Source organism: Canis aureus, chromosome 27 (assembly GCF_053574225.1).
Source record: "Canis aureus isolate CA01 chromosome 27, VMU_Caureus_v.1.0, whole genome shotgun sequence".
NCBI classification, from domain to species: domain Eukaryota; kingdom Metazoa; phylum Chordata; class Mammalia; order Carnivora; family Canidae; genus Canis; species Canis aureus.
The window spans coordinates 3,979,343-4,000,908 of NC_135637.1; the positions used below are offsets into that span (position 1 = coordinate 3,979,343).

At 54.3% G+C, this 21,566-nt stretch overlaps 1 long non-coding RNA gene across 17 annotated transcripts in view; it reads left to right on the plus strand.

Annotated features, from left to right (window-relative positions):
- The window catches only part of LOC144299673 (uncharacterized), a 30,115-nt gene extending 15,173 nt beyond the window's left edge, over window positions 1–14,942 (plus strand). For 13 of the 17 annotated variants that reach the window (XR_013366331.1, XR_013366324.1, XR_013366329.1 and 10 more), the window contains 3 exons: window positions 10,945–11,117; window positions 13,527–13,812; window positions 14,818–14,942. This is a non-coding gene — a long non-coding RNA (uncharacterized LOC144299673). Of the gene's footprint in view, window positions 1–3,542; window positions 3,862–3,960; window positions 4,993–5,152; window positions 5,222–10,944; window positions 11,118–13,526; window positions 13,820–14,817 lie in introns of those variants that run through there. The other 4 variants (XR_013366325.1, XR_013366327.1, XR_013366326.1 and 1 more) reach the window with 4 other exon arrangements.
- Window positions 14,943–21,566: the final 6,624 nt, after the last annotated feature.

Genomic DNA, 21,566 nt, shown 5'->3' on the forward strand with positions numbered 1-21,566 from the left:
TGGAGGGGCTGCTTACTACCCCTGCCAATCCCCCACTATTCCAGTGTGGCTGTGTCCCCCTTCTGCTGCCCACATGACTGCCTGTTGCTGTCTTCCTGGGCCACTAGTGGACGGGTTCCTTCCCATGTGCTAGCACTCAGTTTTGTGGCTCCACTTCTGAGCTGTGTCCTTCACGAGCTTGTCCTTGCCTCCCTGACTCTAAATGCAGGGAATCTCCAGGCTCTGCCACCCTCTGCCCAGCTCCCTCCCACCACACATGGACTGGCACATGCCTTCTGGAAACTTCCATCCTCCCTGCCGCCCACCCTGTCCAGCTTCCTAGTCCCAGCACAAACATCAACACCTAGAAGCTTTGCCCCCCCCTCCTACACCTAGACTTGCACTGCCAACAGATTTCAGCTCTTCACGCTGTGAGTGGTGAATTGTCAAACCACTGTCCCGTCTTCTGGATGGGGGCTGTATGCCCTGCATCCCTACCCATGGCGCTGCATGGGGCGCTGACCGGCTGTGGGCACCCAGCCCTGGGGTCTTCTCCAGTCCCCACGTGGGGCTGACCCCATGGGCCTGGGTGTGCCCCCAGCTCTCAAGGATGTCTGTGGCTAGAGGCTTCTGTGGTCTTCTGCAAGAGTTGCTTTGTTCCTGACCAACCAACTTTGTTAGAAGGAGAGACCAAACTATGCTCACTGAGCAAAAACACCTGGGAGGGGATGCCTGGGTGGCTCAGTGGTTGAGCATCTGCCTTTGGCTGGGGTCACGATCCCGGAGTTCCGGGATCGAGTCCCACATCGGGCTCCCTGCATGGGGCCTGCTTCTACCTCTGCTTATGTCTCTGCCTCTCTCTCTGGGTCTCTCATGAATAAATAAATAAAATCTTAAAAAAAAAAAAAAAAAAACACCAGGGAGAAGGAGAGAAAAAAAATTTCAAAGATAGCAATCAGAGTGGGTGATGGTCCACTCCATGACCTCATCGCCTTAAGCACCTCTGAAGGGCCTGTGTCCGAACAGCCACCCAGTGACATGCACATGGGGCGGCACAGCTGGGCTCCCAGCTCCCTGGACCCAAAAAAGCTGCCTGTGCTGGGTCTGAGCGTATTCCAGATATTGCTACAGAATGCCCCAGACTGGCTGGTAAATGGCACCCCTCTTTCTCACAACTTGAAGCCAGGAACCCAGGTCAGGTGGCAGCACGGTGGGGGTTGGTGAGAGCCCTCTCCCAGGATGGAGCTGGCCTCCTTGCTGTGTCCATATGCTGTATCCACAGCCCCCTGTTATGGGGACACCAATCCCCAGAAGCCCCAGCTCCTGACATCACAGGTGGTTAGGGTTCAACATAGGAGTTTTGGGGGAGCCACAGACATTTAGGCCATGACAACTGGGTAGGATTAAATCCACCAAAAACTGCATTCAGGTCCTAATCCTCTGGGAAGGTGACCTAACGTGGACACAGATCTCAGCAGGTGTGATTAGTTAAGATGAGGTCATAGTGGATTGGGACGGCCCCTGGTCCAATGGCTGGTGTTTTAGAAGAAGGGGCTGGGAGGCTGGAGAGATGTTCCAAGAGGAGGGTGCATGAGAGAGGGGAGGGACACGTAGGTAAGCCCAGCAGCGCTGGGGACATAGGGCGGCAGGAGCCGCTGCACCAGGAGCTGCAAGGGGCCGGCACAGTCCCTCTTGTAGCCTCAGAAGGAAGCAGCCCGGTGGCACCTGGACTTGGGGCCTCAGGCTTCCAGGTTGGGAGAGAATAAACCCCATCCAGGCTGTGGTACAGGAAACGGACATGCCCCTGCTGGGAGCGTTCACGCAGGGCTCCACCTGTAATGAGCACATGTTACTGCCTCAAACCTGAGCAAACCGGCTGGATTCTGGTGTCTCAGCAGCTCACCTGCCGAGGACAAAACAGCTTATAGCTTGTCTTTGTCTCGCCTGCTTCCTACTGTGGGGATGGGTCCTCCGAGACATACAGTACAGCCTGCTGTGCCAAGATGCCTCGCACCTGACGTCCAGGCTATTTGTCCTGCTCTGACGTCGAGTGTGTAAGCATGCTAGCAGGGCGTGGGGCCCTAGGGAGAGGAAAGCTTGGAAATCTGAGGTCAGAAGTTGGCATTTATTTATTTATTTATTTAGATTTTATTTATTCATGAGAGAGGCAGAGACATAGGCAGAGGGAGAAGCAGGCTCCATGAAGAGAGCCCGATGTGGGACTTGATCCTGGGACTCCAGGATCATGCCCTGGGCCGAAGGCAGGCGCCAAACCGCTGAACCACCCAGGTGTCCCTACATTCATTTATTTTTGAGAGGCAGGCTGATCGCTTTCCAACAGTTTAGCTGGATTCTCAGTGATCAGGGTCCCAAGGCCAGAGCCACTGCTGCGGCAGGAAAATTACCCTGGTGCTGGTTCAGAATGGCTGGGAGACTGTATGCCGCCTCTCCAGGCGTCTGTGCTGTCAGCGCTGCTGTGCCGCTCTCTGGAGCTCACTGCATCTGCTCAGACCCCACGCAAACAGCTTCACCCCTGGGGCCACCAGCACCTGCAGCAGTCACGGGGCCCGGGGATGAGTTTCTATCCATTGCTCTTGCTTCTCTACATGTCTGCTAATTTGTGGTCAGATGCTGGACATGGTGGTGTTCTGTGGCCAAGGGGTGGATTTGCCGGCTGTAACTCCCTGGCTTTGCCCTGTGGGTCCCCTTATCTACTCACATCCTTGTCCTCAGCCAGACCCAGGGAGACCCTGTGAAGGTTTCCAAAGCGCTTTCTCCACACACTCCTCTCTGACACCTTGCAAATTCTGCCTCCCGACCTCAGCTCTTGGTCTTCTCAGCTCAGGGAGACAGCTGTGCATGGAGTGAGTGAGGTCTCCAGGGAGCCTGTTTCATGCCTGCAGCCCAAGGTCTGAACACAGCCATCCTGTGTACTTTGTCCTGTTTTCTGGTTGTCGGTGGTACTGGTCATGTCTGTCCCAGGGACTCCAGTGTGGCTGGAAGTGGAGTGCCGTGGAGGTTTGCACCCTCGCAGGCATATAGCGTTCCTGTCTTTTGAACCTGATGATGGTTTCGGGTGGCAGCTGCCGTGGGTGTTTCTGCCTGGAGGACTATTAGCATCCTGCTGAGCGGGATGGTCACCACACTTCCCCACTTTCCCAGAAGATGCATGCTGAGGCTATAAGCCATGCAGGTAACCCTGCAGAGTAGAGTGCCTGCATGCATTAGGGCACCTCCCCAAACATCTCTAATTAAAGCCTGGAGACATAGGGTGGGGGTGGGGACTGCTACCCCCACTGGTCTTCCTGGACAACCAGGCAAAATTGTCCCCATGGGTGGGGCCAGGGCAGGAATCTCCTCCATCTACTCCAGGTCTTTGTGTTCCCCTCCCTGAGACATAGGCAGCCCTGTGGCCCCCTGCATCTTCGACACAGCTCAAGAACGGCCATGCCCAACTGAGGGTCAGTGTAGGAGGTTGAATTGTGTCCCCCCAAAAAGATATGTCTGAGCCGTAGCCCTGAGTACCTGTGGACGTGCCTTATTTGGACATCATATCTTTGCAGATATGATCAGATTATAACCCAGGATCTGGAGATGAGGTCATCCTGGGTTATCCAGGCCCCGAATCTAACAGCTGGTGTTCTTACGAGAAACACAGACGTGCCGGGGAGAAGCCGTGTGAAGACAGAGGCAGAGACAGGAGGGACGTGGCCATAAGCCCAGGATGCCTGGAGCCATCCGAGAATGCTTCCTCCAAGAAGCCTCGTTAGAGAACCATCATGTAGAGCTGCAGATGAATAAGATACCATCTTGCCTTAAGGACGCGGTTTAACCTGGAAGGGGCCCACGAACAAATGTGGTTGCACCCAGGGGTGTGTAGGCCTTTCCAGCAGGTCCTGAGAGCTCTTGATTAAATATTTCTGTGCTTTATTTATTCACTTACTTTATGTCGAATACACCGAGCCCTATCTTTCTTTGCAGATACACTCAAGAGGACAGCATTTCTGTGACCCATCACTGATGCCACCAATGATCCAACCCCCCCTACCTTGTGCTTGTGGCTGTCATGCCCTTTGTTATTCGCTGCCAAGGTCCCGCCCCCCACGAGGCTCTGGTCACAGACCCTGGGCCCCCGGCCGGGATCAGTGGACACATAGCCATGCAGACATGCTAGCATATCTGCAGTGTCCTGCACAGGATGCCCCAGGGCCCCATCCTCCTTGGTCCTGCCTGTGGATTCTGACACACGTATTCTTTTAATCTGCTCCTGCTGGGTGATGAGCCCTGTCCTGATGGTCCCCACCTGTCACTGCAGACTTTCAGGTGGAAATCTGTACAAGTCCACTCAGCAAGCCCCACCACTGGGGCTGAAACAACAGGTTATCCTGGTCCTGGAGGCCAGAGCTTGGAACCAGCAGATTGGTGTCTGGTGAGGTCTGCCTCTTGGCTCATAGACAGTGTTGTTTTGGTGTCCTATGCAGGTGGAGGAGCTCTTCAGGGTCCCTTTTATTAGGGCAGGAACCCCTCAAGGGGCTCCACCCTCATGACCTTGTCTCCATCACCTTGGGAGTTAGGGATCAATGTGTGAACCTGTGGACCAAATGATGCCCTCTGACTTTTGGCCAGTGTTTTCCTCACAGCTTCTCTGAGTCCAGTCTGGATCCCACCTCTGGGGTCCTCCTGCCTCAAAGTTGGGCGGGGCCCTGTGGCCAACGCAGCTCGTGTGTCGTGAGTAGATGACATGGGTCACCTCCACTCTGATGCCAGTGTGTTCAGGCAGATTCTACTCAACTCCCCAACCCCGCAGGAAGTAAATGTCTCAGTGTGCATGCAGCCCGAGCTGGGAGAGGCTGAGATGTGAGACCTCCTCCCCTGTAGAGTGTTTCAACCCACGTGACCCAACTTCCCTGAGCTGCTACAGCTTTGAAGCCAATGCACTCACAGATGCTCGAAGTCCTTGTGCAGGAACACGATGCACAGTTTTACAGGCACCTACGTGCATGCTGAACCAGGGTGAGCATGATCGCCCAGACACTGCGTCCAAGTCCTGAACTTGGTTTTCAAGAAGATACATCTGACAAGTACTGAGATCAAGCCCTGACCTCTGCTGCTTGTCAGAGTAAACACTTCAAATCTTTTTTCTTTTTTTTTTTTTTACACTTCAAATCTTTAGATGGGTTTGCACATGATCTCTGATGCCTGCAGTGAGCTCCTGTTGCCCCACACCCTGCTACACTTGAAGGTACACCACATGACCCCGGAGCACCCTACTGCAAGGTGGCACCTGAGTGAAGGGGAGGGGAGCTAAGTTCTGCTTGAATGCATGGCCTGAGACACCAGATGAGGGCAGACGTGGCTAGATGAGGGCAGGCGAGGGCAGGAGAGTGCAGGCAAGTCCAGATGTATGGGAAGCCAGGGGCAGGCAGGCAAGAACACTGCTAGGGGCCCCTGGCCATTTCTGGGGTGTCCTAGCTTGTGTTCTGAGAGGTGAGATTCATCCGGGTGTGAGGAGCCTCACTGCCCCTCAGCCTCCCAGAGCTAGTGCATCTCCTCCTTCCTCCCTCACCTGCCCCCACTCCCTGTCTCCTGGCCCTGGGCTCCTGGAGCCCCACGTGCCTTATCAGTGGCCTGAGCTGTGGGGAGAAGCTGTAGTCTATTAAGATTTAAAGAGATTCAATGTAAGGAGACAAGCAAGAGAAGGAATTTAATTTAGTGATAAAAAAGTAATCAAATCTCAACTTGTAGACGGAGAGCCATTGCCCAGGTTGCCAATTGTTCTTGTACACTCGTTTTGAAGCAATTAGCTTGGGTGGCAGCTGGCTCCTGGGGGCACAGGGCAGGTGCCCCTGGAAGCCCTCCAACCATGGTGCCGAGGCTGCAGAGCTGGGGCCCCGTGAATAGGTGCAAACCTGAAACCGACGTTTCATACAAACCAGCAAACTCGAGCTGGGGGCTGCTGCCTGGGGACCCTGGGGGTGGGGTGGGGGCGCTCCTGGCTGCCCTTTCCAGCCACATCTTCCGACTCCTGGAAGGACACTTAGAGGCAGTCCGTGCCCACATCTCTTCCTCTCACAATTTTAGGAAGGCCTCCTGCTGAGAGTTTGTTTTTAACTGTCCCGCTGACCTGCCTGGGCACCACTGTCTTCTCTCATGGGGTGGCGGGGGCAAGGGTCCTCCCTGCTAGGGTATAGTGGGGATCCTCCCTGCTGGGGGGACATGACCCCACCCAGCTAAGGGTGTGCAAGTCTTCTCTGCTGGGAGGAAGTGATTCTCTTGAGCCACTGGCTCCGAAGGGCAGCAGCTTCTGATGTCCTAATATGAAGGGCAATTCCTGGATTGAGTGAATCTGTCCAGAGGCGGAAAGGTAGTGTTAGGGATGCCAAACATGAAGAACATATTTATACCATTTAGAGCCTGTCATTAACAACTGTGAAATCCTGGCATAATCACTTCCAGCACCTCCAGTTTTCCTTTGGAGAAAACTACTCTGTTGTGTCTGTAAAAGAAAGCATTCTCATCACAAAGAATGCAATCAGAAAAGCCCAAAGAAATGCAGGAACCTACTGCAGGCAGCTTCCCCAGCATGTCCGATCTGCTATTCATACTTGGTGAGGCCATGCAGGTAGGCAGGTGAGTGTGCAAGTGTGTCACAGGTAGGCAGGCAGGTGCACAGGTAGGCAGGTGGGTATGCAGGCAGGCAGGTGGGTGTGCAGGTTAATGCCCAGAAGCAGCATGTGGCCCTGCTGCAGGAGCTGGTCAGCAGATGTTCTATTTCATTCACCTGAATGTCAGATGAGAAAGGATTAGAGACATTTCTGAAACACAAATGTCTGTCAACTATCCTTTCTTGCAAGATCTCTCTAAATGTGATGTTAAAAAGTTTATGAAGAACAGCAAAAGGTTTTAGAATGCCTGACTTAATTTTAGATGTGGCTGTAAAGTGCGTACATTAGTTGGGACAAAATAAAAAATGTGTGTATTTGGTGTCTGCCTAGTTCTCCCCGCACTGCTCTGGAGACAGGGGCCTCAGGAGGGGCTGGCAGCCAGGGACCTGACTTCGGGGTCCCAGGGCTGCAGACTGAGTGAATGTCAGTCACCGGCACCCGCAGTGTGATGCCCCCAGGGATGGTCCAGGGGTGGGGAGAGCTCCCAGGCGGCTGAGCAGGTGGCAGCAGCCGAGGGGCGGTGGGAAAGGGGAACCAGCCCTCCCTCCCGTGAGTGTGCGAGTTCCGTCCATCCCTGGCCTTCCTGACTCGGGGTGGCTGTGTCCCTAGTTCTGTGCGGTCCCACCTGACGGGGCTGCTGTCTGGGTCTGGGGTCCGTTCCAGGAGAGCTTGGACGCAGACACCCCTGCCATAGCTTCTTATTCCCGATATGGGGCCCAGTTCTGGAGCCGTTGCTGGCGGAGGCTCCTTCCTCAGGAAGGGCCCAGGGTCCGTGTTCTTCCCACGGGGCGCGCACGCCGCACCCCCGTCCTCGGGACATCCCAGCGGGAGCAACTGCGGCTCCTGCCCTCACGCCACGTCTTGTTGTTCTGTTTGGTTTGTTTTCTGATGTTCTCCAGGACACACCTGTTAGTCCTGTGCTAGTGCTGGGGCTATTCGTAAAGGTGGGCTCTGAGATTCAGAAGACTTCCATCTTCGGGGGCGCCGCTGCGTTTCTCCGCTCTGGGCTGTTTGTTGGGCCCCTCACTTGTCTCCTGAGATCTGCCTTCTTCTCAGGTCACTTCGTTACTTTATCATCTTGTCTTACATGCTTTTTGTTGTTGAATCACGTTATCATTGCTTCACCATGAGAAGGTTACTAGAACTTCCTTCAATCTTAGAATTCGGTCCTCCCCCCGCCCCCCGCCTCCTCTGCCTGTCTCTACTGTCTCCCTGGGCATGTATTGGGGTGACCTGGCCGTGATGGATCGGGTGTCTGTCCAGACACTTGCTTGTCTCTGCTGTAACATGAGGGCTTCTTTACTCCTGCCCCTGGTTTGTAGGACAGATGTGCTGCCACCCCTGCCCCCTAGGACAGACGTGCTGTCCCCAACCTGCCCCCCTAGGACAGACTTGCGCCCCACCCTCTGTGTCACCCTGCGATTCACTCTTCTGTAGGCAGCTGTGCTTGGGACGACAGGCACACCCCATGGGGCATATTTCAGATGCTGCTTCTCACCCACTGAGCAGTTCTGCTTTTCCCCACTTCCTACAAAACTGGTTTCTGTTCGGAGCAGTGATGAGCCCAGCTAAAAGCAACGGCCGTTATTCACAGCGACCCTGGTGATTAGGTGTGGCCGTATGACATGGTTCTGGTCTGTGGGGTGAATGGGGGAGTCTTCTTTCCATGCATCGCTGCCACTCTTCCCTCTGCCTTTACCTTCTTCCTCCCTCCTGAGATTTGCTTGCTGGCTGGGGCTGTGGCCTTTCTGGTAGCCAGAAGGAGGAGGACACCTGGGACACTCTCAGGGTTTCCTGCTGCCTATGTAAATTCCCTGGGGATGGGCTGAACCGTGGACTCCTGTGGAGCAGGCCCAGGGACAGGCGGGGCAGCTGCATGTCTACAAGGTCATGGCGTGGGTGTTGTCCATGCTGCTGGCCTGGGGGCTGTGCTCTGAGCACCCCGAGTCAGATACCCTACAGCCAGGCTAGCAGGCTGCCCTGTTTCTCCAGGATTGCCAGGCTCTGCGTCTACTGCAGGGGTTCCCAGGGGTGCCTGGAGCCTCCTTCCTTCTCACCGCACCCACTCTCCTGGGTTTCCACCCCGGCAGCCTTGCCCTGAGGCCTCAGTCAGCAGGAGGAAGAAATACAAGGGTCCCCAGGGTTTGTTCCTCTCAAGATGAAATACTCATGAGCATGTTTAGGACTTTGCTAACTCACCAGCCTTTCTCTGTAAAATCATTTATTTTAGTATCAAAATGGCAATAATCATTTGGAGGGTGCTGCTCCAGAGCTATTATAGTGAATAATTACTGTCAATTTGTCTCTCAGAGCAGTTATAACTTATACACGTCGCTCAGTGCCCACCCCTGGGCACATGGGGAGCCTACAGTGTCCTGGAAAACCAGCAGCTGCTCTCAGATGGGCCCAGGACTCCTGTTTGTGCACAAATTCACAAGCAGAACTAGAGGGAGAGGGGCCGGGGAAGGGGGTGCTGAAGACACACAGAGCATGGCCTGACTGCCCAGGGATGGAGAAAGAAGGGGCAGGGCTATCACCAGACCCCACTGCTCAGGATGAAGCCAATGACAGATACCTGATTAGTTACTCTGACCAGAGGGAGGCACGGGGCCCAAGCTCTGCTAGTGCACCCTGTCGGTCAAGGTCGGGGCGCTGTTGCCAGCCTGTGAGCTGAGGGACACTTGTTTTTTGTTTTTTTGTTTTTGTTTTTGTTTTTTAATTTGTTTTATAGTGCTATTTATTTCTAGCATTTCCTTTGAATTATTTTTTAGAGTTTTCATCTCTGCTTACATTACCCATCTTGCATGTTGTCTGTTTTTTCCATTAAAGCCCTTAACATACCATAGTTATTTTATTTTATTTTATTTTATTTTATTTTATTTTATTTTTAAAAAATATTTTATTTATTTATTCATAGAGATGCAGAGAGAGAGAGAGAGAGAGAGAGAGAGAGGCAGAGACACAGGCAGAGGGAGAAGCAGGCTCCATGCAGGGAGCCTGATGTGGGACTCGATCCAGGGTCTCCAGGATCACACCCCGGGCTGCAGGCAGCGCTAAGCTGCTGCGCCACTGGGGCTGCCCTTTATTTTATTTTTTAAATTTTTTTTTGAGGGACACTTGTTGACAGCCACTGAGTTTGGGGGTAACTTGTTACAAAGCGTGATTGGCAAAAACTGGCTGACTGCCCCAGGGAGTATGAAAAGGGGCTGGAGCAGGGAGGCCACTGTGGGTACCGGGTGAGGATCAGGGACAGGAGGCATCCGGCAGGTGTCCTGTGGTCTGTGTGCTTTGCCCGGGCACTCTGCAGAGAGCTGTGGAGACTCCCCCACCACGCGGATGGACTCGGGGTACCCGGCTACATGGGGAACGGTGAGGCTGGGCTCTGCCGAGGGAACTCAGGTGCTCAGGGGCTACCACGCCGGCCTGCAGGATGTGTGTCTGGACGTACCTTCCAAGGGCTCTGGACAAAGTGCTGGGCTCACCCACTGGCTTCCTGCCCCTTGGGGAGGATAGGTGGGTTCCAGTCCCTCCATCTCTCAGCTCCTCGCAGGAGGGGCATTGCCACTCAGTTTTTTTTTTTTTTTTTTGCCACTCAGTTCTATCTTCTCCCAGGCTGAGGGATGATCTTGAGTTTTATCGGTGGGAAACCTCGTTTGATTTTTCATGATTTGCAGCCTGGAAGTTGGTAGATTTTAGGAGGCTCTTAAATAAATTGCCTAGGAAGAAAGATGAGCTTCATCTGTCCCAACTGCAGCCTTTACCAAGATGGACTGGGAGCGGGCATATGAGGGGCTGTTTCGGTCAGGGGACAGGGACAGGGTGCAAGGATAGGGGATGGGGACAGGGACAGGGGGCAGGGGGCAGGGGGCAGGGGCTGGGAGCAGGGGCAGGGAATAGGGGGCAGGGGTAGGGGACAGGGGTAGGGGGCAGGGGGCTCAGTGAAGGTGTGTGTGTAAAGGTGTGCCACTTATGACACTGCCGTTATTCTTTGTGTTTTGATGTGCATAAAAGTTGAGCATAATTTTTCCTGATCATGTTAGGAAATTACATTTATGGGAGAATCGCTGTGAGACAGGCAAGTGTAGTGCTGCCTACAGGCTATAGCCCAGTGGAAGTCACATCTGTTCGGCTTTCTGAGCCACTAGGCTCCTTGAGTTTACAAAATTGGGTGTATACTCCACCCGGTGGTTTACAACATTCTCCTAAAAATGCAACGCATGCTGATTATGATATTTCTTACCGCCTGATTTTTTTTTACCGCCTGATTTTAATATTTTTTTTCTTTATTTATTTATGATAGTCACAGAGAGAGAGAGAGAGGCAGAGACACAGGCAGAGGGAGAAGCAGGCTCCATGCACCGGGAGCCCGATGTGGGATTCGATCCCGGGTCTCCAGGATCGCACCCTGGGCCAAAGGCAGGCGCCAAACCACTGCGCCATCCAGGGATCCCAACTGCCTGATTTTAATGACCAGTGAGTGATCCCTTGTTGGGACAGCCCCCCCCCCCCCCCCCCCCCCGCCGCCCCAGTCTCTTACTGTTGCACACTTCACCGTCCTGGAGGGTTTCTGTGTGTGAGTTGCTAAGGCAGGAGGCCAGGTGTCCTCACAGGGAGCTGCCCCCAGGTCAATGGCTTCCAATGACAGCAGGTACAACCAGCTGGGTCTTGGGTCTCGGGTCTCAGGTGGTGGGCTCGCCTTTTCCTCCTGGACACAGGCTGAGCAGCAGGTCCTGGGCTGGCCACCGGGGGCAGCACCCCCACAGGGACGGGAGTGGGCTCCACTTCTGCAGGGCTCCAGAAGCTTCCGTGCACACCTTTGCCCCAGTGGGCACCATGCCCGTGCCTGCCAGCATAGGACCTCACGTGGATGGCCAGCAAACACCCAGGGATACCATCTACCACATTAGCAATACCACCGTGACAAGCGTCTTCTGCGATGTAACTGTCCCACCTGCTGGTGTCCTGGGGCTGTCCTGATGCAGCCCCGCAAGGGGCAGGGGGATTTGCCTGCAGCCACTACTCCCCCGAGGTTCTGGAGGTTACAAGTCTGAAGTCAAGGGTCCCCAGGGCTGTGCTCCAAGGGCAGTCCTTCCTGCCCCAACCCGTGCCTGCTGGTGGTGGCCATCACGGCATCCCTCATAGTCACATAGCCATGTCCCTATGTCTCCGTCCTGACATTCCTTTCAATGAGGGCACAGTCAGATCAGAGCCCACCTTCCCCAGCATGTCCTCATGGGACCTAACTATGTCTGCAAGGACCCCGTTCCCAAATACAGTCACCTTCAGAGGGGCTAGGGTTGGGACTTCAACCAGTGAGCTCGGAGGGGACACAGGTCAGCCCATGACAATCCACAGATAAAAGCAGCAAGTGTCCTACTCCTGGCCTGAACTATGAGATAGGGGGCCCCTCTGGCCAAGGGCTCCTCAGAGGCACACAAAGGGAAGGAAAAGCCCCAGGGTACAGGGCACCCCACCAGCAGCCTTCAGGGCACTGGACGATTTCTCTCTCCCACAGTTTTGGGTTGGGAATTCAGGGCAAGCTTGGTGGGGGCTCTGGCTTGGGTCATGCATGGCGGGGGTGGCGGGTGGCTGGGCAGGACCCACTCCCAGGACAGTGCTTCTGGGGCTGTCAGGGGACACAGAGATCCCTTACCCTGCACAATGGGGGCTGTCACTCCCCCACCCCTTGGAGGCAGCCCCACAAGATGCAGGATCTGGGGGAGACCACCACACACTGCTGGCCCCCAGGTCAGTCCCCAGGGCATGGCTGGGGGAGGGGTGGGTTGAGCTCAGGAAGGAGCTCCGATGACCCAGGACACCAGGCGTGAGATGGAAGACTGACGGAGGAGCGGGGGGCCTTGCCTGTCCCACCCAAGGTGCTGCTCTTCAGCCCCAAAGCGAGGTGCCTGCTGTGAAGGCCTTGCCCATGTCCAGCTGCCCGACTCCCTCACCGACCCTCAGATTTCCTCGCTTGGCTGGCACGTTTTCTCCTGCCAAGCAAGTGGCAGGCTCAGCTGCTGCCCATCCTTCCTTCTTGTCCTCCTGCCTTCCTCCCTCCCTTTCCTACCCTTTCCTTTCCCTCCTCTCCCCACACTCTCTCTCCCCTCCCTTCTCCTCCAGGGAGCAGCCAGAGCAAGCCCTGGGGACATCAGCCTTCCACACCAAACCTCCAACAGCCCCCTAGTGCTCCCAGCACAAACTACACTGCCTCACCCATGGTTCCATCCATGGGTGCATCCATCAGCGTCCTCCAGAGAAACAGGGTCAGAGGACATGTGTGTGCAGGTGCAGAGGTGGTGCCCGTCCCAAATCTGTGGGAAAAGAGGCAGGAGGGAGACCCATGGGGGAGCTGATGCTGCATCTTGAGTCTGCAGGAACGAGTCCCTCCCCATGGGGACCTCAGTCTTTTTCCTCTTTCAGCCTTCAACTGATCGGGTGAGGCCCACCCACACCATGGAGGGTAATCTACTTTACTCAAAGTCTACTGACTTAAATGTTAATCACTCTTCCCCCCAGAAATAGAAAACCCTGTCCTATAATTCCTACAGAACCTCAATGGATCCTGCATAGTCAAAAAAACCTCTTGAACAAGAAGAACAAAGCTGGAGGTCCCATACTTCCTGATTTCTGGGCTTACTACAAAGCTACAGTAACCTAAACAGTTTGGCCTATAGACAAACACATAAGCCAATGGAATAGAAGAGAGAGCCCAGAAATAAATGCTTCCATTGTGGTCAGAACATTCCTGACAAGGGTCCCAGGCAGCTGGGTATCCAACATGTAGGAGGTATAGGTTGGGCCTTTGTTTCACATTATATACAAAAATTAACCTAAAATAGATCACAAACTTATTTTTTTAAAAGATTTTATTTATTCATTCAGGAGAGAGAGAGAGAGAGAGGCAGAGACACAGGCAGAGGGAGAAGCAGGCTCCATGCAGGGAGCCCGATGTGGGACTCCATCCCGGGACTACGGGACCACGCCCTGAGCCGGAGGCAATCAACCGCTGAGTCACCCAGGCGTCCCAGGAAGGAACTTCTGACACCTGCCATGACCCAGATGAGCCCCGAGGACATGATGCTGAGGGAGGGAGCTGGTCATCAGCAGACACCACGTGACTCCACTGACCTGGAGGCCCCAGAGCCACGGGCAGACTCACAGACACAGGGTAGATGGTGGGTGACAGGGCCTGGGCAGGATCAGGGTTTAGCGGGGACAGAGCATCCGTCTGGGAAGACGTGAGAGTCCTGGAGGTGGACGGTGGTGGTGGCTGACGGCGGTGTGAATGTGCTTAATGCCCCTGAACTGCACACTTAAAAATGGTTAAGATGGTAAATTTTACATTATGAATATTTTACCACAATTTTAAAAAGTGTTAATCACATCTAAAAAGTACCTTTGCAGCAACATTTACGCTGGTTTTGATGCCACACAGGGAACCATGGCCTTCTCAGGTTGACACACAAAATTAACCACAGAGAGAGAGAGGCCAGAGGAGGCCAGAGTCCTGGAGGAGGGCTGCTGGGGGCTGTGTCTGTGGGGCCAGCAGAGGGATGCCCATGTGCGCCATCTGTCCCAGCCTCCCGGACAGGCGTGTGTCCTGGTGTCTTTTCCAGGATGTGGCTGGCCGCTTTGTGCTGGCATTGCTGAAACCCCACAGCCCTGCACTGCTTCATCTGCGCTCACCCAGGGGGTTTCGTTGTGACTCACTTTGGCCGGCACACCCTCCTGTTCCTGCATCCCCACAAAGCCATAGGGGGATCAGGCTGCCCAGTGAGAGGATACAGTGGGCACCAAGGGCCCACTCTGAGTGGGTAGCAGGGGAGAAGCACACAGGTGTGCAAGCCAGCCTCCTCCCCGCCACCCCACAGAGGCTGTGCCCTCGCAGCCAGTGGCCACTACTCTGTGAGCCACAGACCGTGGTCCTGACTTCCTACCCGGGATAGTGCTCTAGAGACGTCTTCAAAGCCCTCTTTGTTCCCGTGGTCAGTGTGGGGCATTGAAAGGCCAGGCTCCACCACCCAGCTCCCCTCCCAAACTCCCCTGGTTTGCTGCTGCTGAGCCCAGAAACATGTCCTGACCACTGGTCAAACGTGGGCCTGCCACAGGTCAGACCCCTGGGGACCCTGGCCCGTGTACCATTTCTGACAACCATCACTTTCCATTCTCACAGATTTCTCCCTGAGGACCTCCTCCTTCCCCTGGCTCAACTATGCACCCTTTAGGCCCACTGCCTCAGGGTCTTACTAGGAATGATTGCTTCTCTTTTAATTGAATGTGGAAATGTGTTCCATCCAAGTGGCACTGTTATTATTTGATGTTGAATTCCAAGTAAAATAAAAATTAAAATTCTCTGTGCTGGCTCATCTGCAATTGTGAATCTCTGTTTGCCACACAGCGAGTCATGTGTTTGAGAATAGTCATGCTAATGGATTCAGAAATGTAATTATATTTATAATTGGAAGCATAAATTAGCTTCTTCTTTTGTGAGGCTGGATCTAAATATCGGGTGGCATGTTTACTGTGTGCATGCACACATGCATATATGTGTGTGATGCATGTGTGCATGTGTGCGTGTGCATGCGTGCATGTGCATATGGGTGTGCACTTTTGTGATGTGTGATGTACGTGTGCATGTGTGTATGCACATATATACGTGCATATGTGTATGAGTGTGCATGTTTGGTGTGTGCGTGTGCATGCCTGAGCACCAGTCAGAAGGTATTTACTGAATGAAACTTCTCTCACTGCACCTGGACATATCTGCGTGTGCAGATTCTGCTGTTTGGGACAGACAGAGTGACTAGTGACAGTGCCAGGCTACACAGTCTTCGGCCGTGGGCGCCCAGGACGCCATTCTCAGGAGCAGCCACTGTGCCACCCTGGACTTGCCCTGGGCCTTCCCCTCTTGCCCTTGCACCTGGCGATGCCCAGCCCAGAGGATGGCAGTTGGTGGAAAGGTGGCTAACACTGCTGGTTGCCAGGCAACCTTATCCAGGGCTATCCAAACCCCAATTTTGTTCAGACTTCAGGGAGCAGAGATGTGCTCAGGGAGGCAGGCCTGCCTCAGCCTCCCGGGTGATTCTTGGTCTGGCACAGCTGATGCTGCCATGCAGTCAGGCTGTCCTGATGACGGGGGAGCACCTGCCTGCCTGATGGGCTCAGGCAGAGGCTGCCAGGGGCTGCTGGGAGACTGCACTCTTCAGAAGGGACAGGAGGAAAGGAGTGGCTCCCTGAGGCTTTCTGATGGGGACACCTAGGGAGGAGCCACAGGGTCCCTGAAGAAACACTCTCGAGCCACCCATCAGTCCACCTTCAGCTAGCTTGCTTTCATAGTTATAGATGAGAGATCATTAATCCCTTGTTATTTTAGCTGCTTTTCAGTTGGGTTTCTGGAGAGCATTTCATCCAGAGTTAGGGCTTATCATCTAGAAAGCTGTGTGGTTTTGATCACTTTGTCCACATTATCATCGAGGTAGCACTGGCCTGGTCAGGTGGGTTGGGGAGATCTCCCTCCTCCTTTTCCAGGAAAGGCTCATAGAAGGTGGGAACGCCCTTCCTAACAGGCAAGGCTTTGCTGCCCACAGAGGGGAGGGCAGTGCTGGTGCTTTCCTGGAGGCCCCTAGATTCACTTGCAAATTCTTCTTCAGCCAGGACTGCTCCTGGGGCTTGGGTCTGGGGCTGGAGATGCTCCGGCCTCTCCCACCGGAGGATGGCCAGGCTCTGCTCAGCCAGCTTGTGTTTGGGCTAGATTTGGAAAGGGCTGGGCCAGCTCTTATTTTGTTTGTCTGGAAATGAAATTGGACCAGATACAACTGGTGGAACCTGGATCACTGGACGTGTTTTCCTTTTTTCCGTCTCCACAGGGCATTTATGATTTTCTTGGGTTTGGCTGCAGGAGCTGCCATCCCCCAGGGGCTGCACCCCCGACCTGGCCCACCTGCTGCCTGGGCACCTGCTGCTGTGCAGGCACACTCTGCACCTGCTGCTGCACCCCACACCCACACCTGGCCCTCCCACTCTGCCCCACACCTGTTTCTGGCCCTCCTGCTGGCCCTACACCTGCACCTGCTGCTGCACAGGTGCACTCCGCACCTGGCCCTCCTGCTGTGCCAGCGCACTCCGGGAAGCACAGATGGTGGCCTGAGGCCCTCTGGGTCCACAGTGCTCAGAGCTCCTTGGGCTGGACTCTTCAGGATTGGGGGGCTCTCTGGCCAATCAAGTCACAAGGGGCCAGAGAGATGAGACCAAAGCCCTGCAGTGCCCCTCCAGGAAACAGTGCCCCAATTTCTGTCCCTCTTCTAGTCCCCCAACTGAGGGGATCCATAGATGAGCATGTCACTGATTATAGCCATCTGATTGGCTGGGGAAGGCCATGTGACCCAAGCCCAGCCAGCCAGCTGGAACCCCTGGAACTGGAGCTCTGACCAGGTGACAGTAGAGAGGCTCCCTGTGTCCTAAGTGCTTGGACACCCTGCTGGTGACATCCTGCCAGGAGGGAAGAGCTGGGCTGGAAAAAGAGCCAGGAGAGACTTGGTCTCAATGACATTGGTGGAGCACCTGGATCAAGGTGTACCTGAAGTTCATGCTACCCCAACTGTTTTCTCTAACTTTGCCGGTATGTGCCTTTCAAAAATTTCCATTGGAATGTCTGCCACTCTCAGGGACTGAACAAGCCCTGACCGCTACCCTCTAGTGCTGCCCTGGGGCTCACAGTGAGCTAATGGTGGAACTGGAGGCAGAATCCTGGCTCCCTGCCCCCTGCCCTGTGCCCTGCTGGCCCATGGAGGCTGGTGCTTACCCCCACACCAAGCGCCCTGGGGCGGTGGACTGCTGCCTCTCCGCACAGTCAGAGGCATTTAGCTGCCACTCACTAAAGACCTGGGCAGGCCCCTCCTCCCTGCCTGCAGGAGGCACCTTCCCAGCCTCTTTCAAAGACAGCTTCTCTAAGTCATTTTTGCGGAACTGGCCTCAAAGCCTCAAGGTCAGACTCCCCCATGAGCTGCTCTGAAAGAAGAAATTTCTTCTGAGAAAGAAAGAGAGGAGGCTGTGCCTGTGATGTTACCGGGCTTCTGGGCCCAGCAGGGGCGCTGAGATGCACAAATGTTCCCAGAAAATGAAAAAAGTTCCTTTTTGTTTAAATTAAGCAAATTAAGAAGTGGGGCTGCATGGCCATCTGCTAGCACATCCACACAGACTTGGTGCCCACAAAAGGCTCTCTCTCCTCTCTGCTTCCCCCAAGACAAGGATGTGCCTGGGCCACCAGTGTCTGCATTTCTCTCTGACACAGACCCACTTATCTGCTCTGCCTTGGGACTTCCTGGATGACCCAGAGGTGGTGGCCAAGCATCTCCGAGCTGAGTGGGGGATTTTCCAGGTGAAGCTGGGATAAGTAACTCCCTCCCTTTCCATAGGGACTGACCGTCCTGACGACATGCTCCTACTCCCTCATGCCCCAGCAAACTGGGGAACTCTCGCTTTAGAACATCTGTCTTTTTCTTCAGTTGAGTCTTGATTACTTACCCATTAGTTGGTTGAAAGCTAAGTCATGGGGGTTCCTTGGCCTTGACCTGGCTGCTCATCTGGGCTGGGACACTAAGGTGTGGCACAAGGTCATCAACCTGTGTACAGTGGTGTGTAGGCCTGAGGGGTTAGTCCCAAAGGCAGCCCACATCATTCGGGATTATGTTCAACTACATCTAAGGAAAACCTGACTACAGCAAGGTAAGCAAAGGAGGACAACTCGACAGTATAAGGTTCAAACAACTGCTTGGGGGTGTCAGGGAGACCTCAGACTCACTTCCTGCTCCATCATCCTTGGTGTATGTCTTTTTGGCCTCATGGGTACAAAATGGCTGCTGTACCCCCGAGCATTATGTCCACATTCAAAACAGGAAGAACAGGCAACACTTAAGTCAGAAAAAAATGCTTTCCCAGAAATCCCCTTTTGTTCACTGGCCCACACTCACTGGGGAGAAACCAGGATGGGGCAGAGCATGGGACCAAGCTATTCATTGAAAGGGGCCAGGGACGCCTGGGTAGCTCAGCAGTTGAGCGTCTGCCTTTGGCTCAGGGCGTGATCCCAGGATCCAGGATCGAGTCTGGCATCGGGCTCCCCACAGGGAGCCTGCTTCTCCCTCTGCCTGTGTCTCTGCCTCTCTCTGTGTCTCTCATGAATAAACAAATAAAATCTTAAAAAAAAAAAAAAGAAAGGGGCTTGGTGGGGAGGGGCCATGAGATATAACATGGGGAGACCATCGTGGGAGGAACTCCAGTGAGTTAGTGAAATTTGATTTTGGGGTTTATTTTAAAAATTAATAGATTTGGGGGGTTTTGGAGCAGTTGTAGGATTACAGAAGACAGAACGGAAGGCAGAGTTCCCACATGCCCCCCGTTTCTCCTATTATTAACATCTTACATAAGTGGGGCACACTTGTTACAACTGGAAGACCAGTATTAACACAACTTTACTACCCACGAGGCTCTGATCTGCGCTACCCCTGAGGATTTGGACAAAGGAGTGTCTCCAGCATTTCAGCCTCACACAGAAGAGCTCCGCCACTCCACACATGTCCTGTACAAGTGCTCAGCACCTGCTTATTTGACCCTCATAAAGCCCCACGAGGGAGGGGGTGTGACCGAACCCATTCTACAAAGGAGGAAACTGGGACGTGGAAGTACAAACCACGTTACTCCAGGGATGCGACCTGGGAGCAGAGCCAGCCTGGGAGCAGGCCACTGATGGGAGGGCTGCTGCCACATGCTGTCTGGAGAACCGAACGGCGGGGGGTCAAGGTGGGTGAGGCCAAGTGGAACTACCGGCTGTTGGGGGCCCGCCAGCCTGGGAGCCCCGCCCCTGCCCCCACGGTGCTGCCCGCAGGTGCCCGTCCCAAGGCACCAGTCAGGAAGGCAGCCTTTCCAATAGAGCGATAGATTGGTGTCGCAGCCCGTTCTGTCTCCTGCAGAGGCCAGGAAAGAAGTATTTCGGATGCACTAGTATTGTTCCTTCCGTGGCTCCAACCTGCCTATTCATCCTCTGAGGCAGGGCAGGGTTTGCTGAGTAAGAATCGTACGTGACAGTTGCATCAACAGGGCTTTTTCTGTAATTATTATGCCTAGTCCAGGTGTAATTACCCATCATTCGAGAGGGGGAGTAATAATGTATTTGCCTTGCAATTTGCAAAAGCATCTCACATTGCTGCACAGGCTCAGAGAGGGGTGGGCCACGCTTCCCAGCCGCATCCCACAGGCACTCTCAGGGGACGTCCCAGATTCTGGACTTGGCCCTGCTGGAGCTGCCCTGGGGTGCTCCTCCCAGTTACTGTAGCTGCCTTCACCCACACATTGTCCAGCAGGATGAGGAGACAGTCCCACTTGCAGAAAGAGAAACTTCCAGCTCTTCTCCGTGCAGGTGGACGGAATGGGCCACCTTGGGGCAGGCCATGGTACACAGAAGGAATTGCTCCAGGCCTCTGGTTGTGGAAGGAGTAAACTCACAGGCTCCTCAGGCCCAGGGGCAGTAGGACAGGGTGACCTTCAGGCGGTGTTTGCTCAAGGTGCCTTGTCAGGAGGACTTGGCCGCAGGTGTGTAGAACCTAAGACCTCTAGGACAGAGGCCTGGGTGCAGATGGGTAAGAGCTGTTCTGGGAGAAGTCACCTCCGGGCCCATTTTTCAGACATGGAAACAGTAGTTTGCATAGAGAAGAAGTGAAGAAAACACGGAGGGAGAGGTATCCTGCTCAGCAAGCAGGGTCAGGGCACAGCTGGTGGTGTCCCCACCAGCCAGAGGGCAGGCACCCTGCCTCGGCCCTGTCCCCAGACCCCAACCTCCAGGGCAGAACCAGATATTTTGCATATACTGGTTTCTCCTGCTTCTGCCGCCCTTCTTCTGGTCTGAGATCCGAGGTTATTGGACACCTTGTGGCAGCATGGGTTTTCCAGATATGGTGGTGATCAAATTTCCTGGTTTTGGTTTCTGCAGCTGCCATAACAAGGTCCCATGGGCATTTATAGTGCTCCAGTCCTGGACGCTGGAAGTCCAAGAGCAGGTGTGGGCATCTTGGTTTCTCCTGAGGCTGCTCTCCTTGACGCAGAGATGGCATGTCTTCTCCGTGCCCTCACATGGTCACCCCTCTGTGGGTCCCTGTGTCCTGATCTTTTTTCATAAGGTCATGTTGGATTAGGGTCCACCCTGATGACCTCATTTAACTTGATCATCTTCAAAAAGTTCACATATGAGATCCTGGGGGTAGGACCTCATCTTATGTTTTATGGGGGCACAGTGCAGCCCATCACACTGCCACATTTCCTGTTCTTCTGAGATGTGACTGTGACAGCCTCCTGCTGGTGGATGGAAGTCACGTGGTCTTCCTTGGAGTTTGCATGGATTTCTGATGACACTGGAATGATGTTGTGTGACGTTGGGGCTTAGTCAGGTAGGTAGTGCTTCTCTCCAAGGCCCTTGGCTCCAGTACCCAATTCCATCTCCCACGAGGAGGCCACATAGTGACAGAGTGAGGCCCCGAGGGAGCCGGTGCCAACTGGCCAGGCTGTGTATCCGCGCCTGGCCCCATTCAAGCTGCCCCAGCTGATGCCTTGGAGCAGCAATGACCCCTTCCTACCAGTTGCCTGAATGCAGATTTGTGAACAAAATAAATAGCTGTTGCTGTTCTAAGCCATTAAGTGGTTTGTTGTGCAGGCGTGGAGGGCTGATGTTGCCCTGAGTACATGACACCAGGTCCCACGGGGACTCGGGTTGAGGGTGTGGGTAGAGCTGGGGTCCGTGGGGACAGGGCTCTGGGAGGCTGGAGAGGAGCTTCTCAGTCTGCTTCCAAGCCAGCACCACAGTTTGGGGCCATTGGGCACGTGTGTCGGTGAAGGGCCCCTGTGAGAGCTTCCCCGTGGATTTGGACCATAGCCTGC